This window comes from Megascapheus bottae, chromosome 17, assembly GCF_031878675.1.
Source record: "Megascapheus bottae isolate mThoBot1 chromosome 17, mThoBot2.hap1, whole genome shotgun sequence".
Lineage (NCBI taxonomy): Eukaryota > Metazoa > Chordata > Mammalia > Rodentia > Geomyidae > Megascapheus > Megascapheus bottae.
Genome location: NC_143525.1, coordinates 5,267,048 through 5,274,292, shown reverse-complemented (window position 1 = coordinate 5,274,292; position 7,245 = coordinate 5,267,048).

The window sequence follows — 7,245 nt, the reverse complement described above, 5'->3', positions numbered from 1 at the left end:
TTGGCCGGTACGCCCGCCCCTCTAGGACTTCCCAGGCGTAGCCCCGCCTCCTCGTTGGGTCGGCTACTTGCCGCCGACTGCTGGCGGGCAACGACCTAAAATCCTCAACTTTCTCTCACGCCTGAAGTTGGCGGCGGGGACGCGAGCGGTCGCGCTGTCTCCCAGCCGGGCGGGTGGAAGTTGGGGCGAGTTCTAGCCCCCCAAAGCCTGTCAGTCCTGAGGAGAAGGAGAAGACAGCCTCCCTCATCCCCACACGCCAGCCAGTCCACGGCCTGCAGAGCGCTGACGGCCCCGAGCCCGTGGGGAGCCCCGCAGCCCCCGGGGCCCGGCGACGCCACTGCCGCAGACCGAGCTCCCTGCGTCCCGGATCGGATGGCGAGCGAGGGCGGGAAGGAGCGGCGCCCGCAGGCCACGCTGGCGTGGCGGCCTGGGGCCGCTAGTTCCCACGTGAATGACCGAGTCCGGACCCGCTGGAGCCCTCCGCCGCCGCACCTCTCCCCAGAACGCCTTCTCCGCGCCCTTCACGCTCGCCCCTCGTCTAGGGCCCCGCCTAGGAACCCTGGAACTCTCCTTTCACCCATCTCTCCCTCCGGGGCTTCCGGCCCTGCCCCCTGTAGGGCTCCCAAGGACAGCCCGGAGCCCTCAAACCCACGGTGCAAAGCCAGGCACCGCCCCAACCCGCCCTGCACCTGCGCGGGGGCTCACCCCCACCTCCCACAGCTCCCGCCAACCCCTACCTGGTCCCGCCTCTTTCCTAGCCTCCCTCCCAGGGTCTCGCTGCTCCATCGGGTTCTGCCACCCTCACTGGGACCATCCCAGATGACACCTGGCCGTGCCATTTGCCGGCCGGAAGCCTCTGGCAGGGCTGATTGAGGAGGGCTGGCGGCAAGAGGAAGAGATGTTTGGAAACAATGCTGAACACCAAACCCACGTACTAAGTGAACGCTGAAGTTTTAGGCGATGGTGAAAATATTCCAAATGTAATGTTTGCACAGTTCTGTGACTATACAAATAAAAATGTATTTTGTTTTTGTTTTTTGGTGGGTCATGGGGCTTGAACTTGGCCTAGGGGCTGTCCCTGAGCTACCACCCTACCCTTGAGCCAAGCCCCACTTCCCGTTTTTCTAGAGGTTCATTGGAGATGAACCTCTCAGGTCCTTTTGTGCCACAGCTGACTTTGAATCTTGATCCTCAGATCTCAGCCTCCTGAGTAGCGAGGATTACAGGTGTGAGCCACTATGCCTGGCAATGTACATTTTTTTTAAATGAAGGATGGATGGTTTGGTACAGAAATTTTATCTGTGTGGTCGTCAAAGTAACAACTCCTGGTCCCCCAACCAGGCGTGAAAGCTCATAACAAGGACAGCAAAATCTTAAGAACACTCAGCAGTGGTTTTAGCTGCCTGGTGTTTTATTTTAGAGACTTTTTCTATATCTCCACGGAACATATTAACAAAGCCATGTTAAAAATGTTTTGGGGGACACCTGCTCAGCTATGTTTATCTCTGCACTATTCACAATAGCCAGGTGATGGAAACAATCCAGATGCCCTACTGTAGATGAATGGATACAGAAAATGTGGTACATACATATATATATATATATATATATATATACACACACACACACACACACACACACACACACACAATGGAATTCTACATAGCCAACAGACAAGATAAAATAATGGTATTTGCAGGGAAGTGGATGAATCTAGAGCCAATCATGTTAAGTGAGACAAGTCAAGACCAAAGGAACAAAAGGCACATCGTATCCTTAATATGTGGCTATTAGATCCAAATAGTACAAGAGCAAGGACTCAATATTTGCATACCCAATGCTATGGATATTGTATTGGAAATATAAACACAACCACATAGACATAAAAACCTATGACTCTATAGACATAATGATTTACTACATAGATTAATATGCATCTATGATATACAAACCCTTAGCCTAATTTTGATCATGTTCTAAAAACTAAGTGCCAGTGATTGTATATAGAGATTCCCTTCCTGAATACTTGTTTGTTAAACATGTCATTTGAAATATGATATAAAAATGTTAATAAATTCTTTAATAAAAAATGTTTGGGGGGGAGTTTGGCTTAGTGGTAGAGTGCTTGCCTAGCATACATGAAGACTCGGGTTAGATTTCTCAGTACCACATACATAGAAAAAGCCAGAAGTGCTGCTGTGACTCAAGTGATAGAGTGCTAGCCTTGAGCAAGCCCAAGGACAGTACTCATACCCTGAATTCAAGCCCCAGGACTGCAAAAAAAAATATTTGGAGGATGTCGGTCAAGTGGTATCTCCTGAGCTCAAATCCTAATAACATACCCCCCAAAATAATACAAATATGGTAGCAGTGGTCTCCTAGCTATGTTCCCATAGAATTTGACCTAGACCTCTGCTACCTAACAAGTAACAAACTAGGACCTCAGAGGTGTCAAGAAACTTGTCCACAAGGGCTTTCTTGGAGAGAAAGGAGGAGAAAATAGACTTCCTGAGGTAGTAGCTTTTGCAGGCGAATGGGCAATATTTTGTGGGGGCAGGTAGAGAGTGGAGCTAGGGAGGGCAGAAAGGGGAGGGGCTTGCCAAGAAGAAGAGAGAAAACAGGTTTGCAGGAAATGCCAGAGTCTTTGGCCACCAGGGTAAAAGGTTAGGTGGTTGTGCAGGAGGTGCTGGGTGCCAACCCCAGGAAGTCTCTAAGCAAGGCATTATCTGTGAGAAACAAATGGAGGGTTGGCAGAAGGCCAGCTGGTTACTGTGAGTGGTTCTCGCACACTATAGCCTTTGGGCCTTAGGCTCAGGTCCAACATTTTCTGTGTCCAGAATCTCCATTTCCCTTTTCCAGAGCCCAGCCTTCTTCAGGAAGCCTTCTGTGAATTAACTAAGTAGGGGTCTCCTGGTGCAGCATTCTGCCCTCTCCCTCTCTGATTTAGTCTCTTGAGTACCATGAGACTCAACAGAAGGGTTCCCCTCCTCTCTGCTCCCTCCACTCCAGCCCCCAGTGCCCCTGACTTACCCACCTACCCTTCCCTCTCAAAGAGTCTATATGAAACTGAGTGTTCCCGACTCCACTGAGTTCCCAAATATCAGAACAAAAAGGACCCATGGGATCCATTGGGGCAGCAGTCATGAAAACAGGAAACACAAAGGGGAGGAGGGGTCTGGAGGGAGTCTTAAAATTTTAGACTTGAAAGCAACGGGGTGCTATACACCCAGCCCAAGGCTTTATAGCAGAGGATCAAGACTGGATTCCCAGCTCTGATGTTGGCCTTGAGCAAGTAAATATTTCTAAGTCAGTTTCTTATTCATAAGATTAATAACAGTCCCTACCTCACAGAGGGAAGGAGGAGGCAGGATGGACCCTTTGTTATCTGCTCATCTACAGGACCCAGGCTTCTTAAAATCTATTACAATTATGGGAACATTTAGGGAAGTTGGGGCTAGAGTCCTAGAGACTCACATAGTTCTTAAAAACAGGAGTATATTTTTAAACCAACAGACCTTCTCTAGGATTCTTCCAGATTACTAACACCCATCCTTCTATTTTCCCAAACCATTTGGCTGGAAGAGCAGAATCCCAGTGGCCTCCAGATGATCCCTGGGGGCGATTAATTTCTGAAGTCCAGCACTCAGAACTGGAATTAAAGACCCATGCACGCTTGGTTTTTCTGCTTTGCTGAACTTCCCTAAATGTCCCCATCATTGCAGTAGTTTTTAAGGTGCCTAGGTCCTATAGGTGAGCAGATGGCAGATGAATCTTCCTGCCTCTTCCTTCCCCCCATGGGGTAGGTACTGTAATTCCATCTTCCTCTGACTTGCTATCGTATAGTCACAGAAAGGCTGTAATACTCCAGCACCAATGGCTCATGCTTGTAATCCTAGCTATTCAGAAGGCTGAGATCTGAGGAACTTAGTTTAAAGCCAGCCCAAGCAGGAAAATATGTGGGACTTATCTCCAACTGACCACCAAAGAGCTGCAAGTAGAGTTGTGGCTCAAGTGGTAGAGTGCCAGTCTTTAGGGGGAAAAAAAAAACCCTCAGAGACAGTGGCCAGACTGATGGCCTAGTACCATCACAATAAATGCACTTGGGCTGGCCTCCCTCTCACGGGCAAATTCATGAATCTAAACCAATTATGAGCACAGAGAAATGAGTTCATCAAGCCTGCTTTAGACCCAACAAGGCTTATCACAGAGAGCATAGGAAAGGGCCCACTTTCCAAACTACGCTGTTATTAGAATAAACATGGAGGTCTACAAGCCTAAGAGGAATGGAGGACAAAGCACATGGGTGTGTGGGGGGGGGGGAGGGGAGACAGAGAATATTACTGGTTTGTAGAGTGAATGTTCCAGATCCCACTGGCTTGCATACGAAGATGGGGCACTCGAATAAGGCCTGAATTTCACTGCTACTCTCTCCTGACCTCACATTACCACCAAGCCTCTTAAACACTTCTAGAAAAACCCACTCTTAATTTCCTATGTCCCTCTGGCACCTAGGGCTTTGTTATTGGTTCACATGTGGGAATGATCCTGTTTTTTCCTTAGGCCATGAACTTGTTCAGAGGTGATCTTTCCAAGATTCCAAATGCAGTTCTCTGCCCAGGGAGGGATGCAGCAGGAGACCCCTGCAGCAAGATAGACTCTTGCACTATCTGCACACACCCTCCACAGGCTCCCAAACCGGAATTTAAGTTCTTGAACTGAAAGAATTTTTAAGTTTTGTGTCTTCTGTACCATCGTTCCTTTAATCAAGACTTATAAAATAGTGAACATCATCACATTGGAAAATGGATGCCAGACAATACATCTCAATCTCCCTAAATGTAAAGTTAGAATGAAGATTACAATAAGGACCAAATTATATGAAAAAATATAGGCATATATTAAAAATTTTCAACCTATTCATTCATGAAGCAGTGTTACACATAATCCACTCTATCATCAGATACTCAGTGGGTATGTAACTTGGTTATAATCTAAGTTGCCTTGAAATTCTGGGCTTGGAATGTAGCTCAGTGGTAGAGTATTTGTCTAACATGTGCAAGATTCTGGTTCAATCTCAGCAATACATGCACACATGCACACACACAACAAAATTTTTTGTAAAGTTCTTTATGATTCCCCACTCAACTGAACAGCAAGTATCATTTAGATTTGAGTTGAGTGTCAGGGTATCAAATATTTTACCAGATGGTACAAGGAAGCCCCAGGATTCCAACTCTGCAGCAGTCCTAGCTAGTCAGTTCAAAGCAGAGAAAGAAACAGGTTGCAGGAGGTGTGTTTCCAGAAAAAGTAGAAAGAAGCTACTTCCTGCCATGTTTGATATTGTAGAGAGATACTTTATGCACACTTGGAGTTAAGTTGTAAGTTATAAAAGGTGCTAAAAAACTAAGCAAAGAAAATATGCAATAACTAAGAAAAAAAGTCAAACAGGAAAAAATGCAAAACAGTTACTTGAATCTCAGTGGAAATACATGATACAGTCATAATACAATGGAAAAACATCTTTATAAACTGCTACCCATTAAGCTGGAGGGTGTTTAGCAATATGTGGGCCTGTTTCGTTATTTTTTTAAAGAATTTATTAACATTGATTTTTACATCATATTTCAAATGACCTGTTTAACAAACAAGTATCAAGAAAAGAATCTCTATATATAATCACAGGCACTTAGTTTTTAGAACATAATCAAATTACCTTTGTGTGGTTGCTACTGACAATTCATAGGCAAATACCAAAGCTGCTGACTGTTCTTAACAATGAAGAATTGTCCTGCCAACTTGCTAATATTGTTCATAGTGAGAAACTCTTATGTAAACACTGAATATTGATTTACTTAAACATTGTGATAAAACTTGCTTGAGGACATGTGAAAAACTTTGCGTGCCTTTGGGAGGGTGAGGAAAACCCACTGTGGCCGCCTGGGGTGACCACATAAGATAGAGCTAGTACAATGCTGACAAGAACTTAAAAAGAGAAGCAAGAAGATGCTATAACCATAAGAGGCTCTGCAACGCTCTGAAATATTCTAGGAAATAAGAGAAAACCATATGCATGCACATTTGACCAGGAAAGCTCTGAAGATGCTATAATATCTCCCTCTGGCTAGCTTTGAGGCTCTGTATAAGGAGGAAGTAAAGGCAAAGGCAAAGTTGTAAGTGTTCTGCTCAAGTACTGAAAATGTGTCCCAACCTGCACATTAAGCCCTTTTTCAAAAGCTAAGAGACTTAAAGACTCTAAGCATTTAAGGCAATCTGTCTAATCATTAGTTGACCACTAAACTACTGAGCAGAGACTTGAGGTGCTGCCACATGGCGAAGAATATAGACATTATAGAATTAGTCTAGAATATTTAGTAAACAAATGCCAGCAATAGCAACGGCAATGAACAAAGAAATGGGGAAAAAAAGAGGCTGACATCCAACCTCTTGAGACCAGGTGGCAATAGACGGCATATGTAAATTTTTGAGAGGAAAATACTGTTCATGAAGACTGTTATTCTACATCCAGGAAAGCTGTCCTTTTAAAATGAAAACAGCTGGGAGCTAATGGCTAATGTCTGTAACTGTAGATACCTAGGAGACTAAGATCTAAGGACTGCAGTTCAAAGCCAACCTGGACAGGAAAATCAATGATATTCTTATCTCTAATTAAACATCAAAAAGCCAGAAGTCAAGGGATGGCTCAAGTGGTAGAGTACCAGTCTTGAACAAAAAAGCTAAAGGATAGCACCTAGGCCTTGAGTTTAAGGCCTAGTACCAGCACAAAATAAATAAAATGAAAGAATAAAGATGGTAAACGAAAAAATGCATTGCCAGTTGATGGCTAACGCCTGTAACCCTACCTACTCAGGAGAGTGAGATCTTAGGATTGGGGTTTGAAGCCAGCTTGAGCAGGAAAGTCTGTGAGATTCTTATCTCTAATAAACTACTCAGAAAAGGCTAGAAATAACATTGTGACTAAAGTGATAGAGCACTAGCCTTGAGCAAAAGAAACCCAGGGATAGTGCTCAAACCCTGAGTTCAAGCCTCAGGATGAGGTGGGGGGGGGGAGGGAGAGGGTATCATTGTCAACAGACTAACAGTAAATAACTTAAGTAATTTAAGTAATTATATAAATAAATAAATACAACTAAAAGAACACTACACCAGAAAAGTAACTACAAAGCCAAATATAAAAATCAATATAAAGCCAGGCACAATTGGCTCACACTTGTAATCTTAACTAAT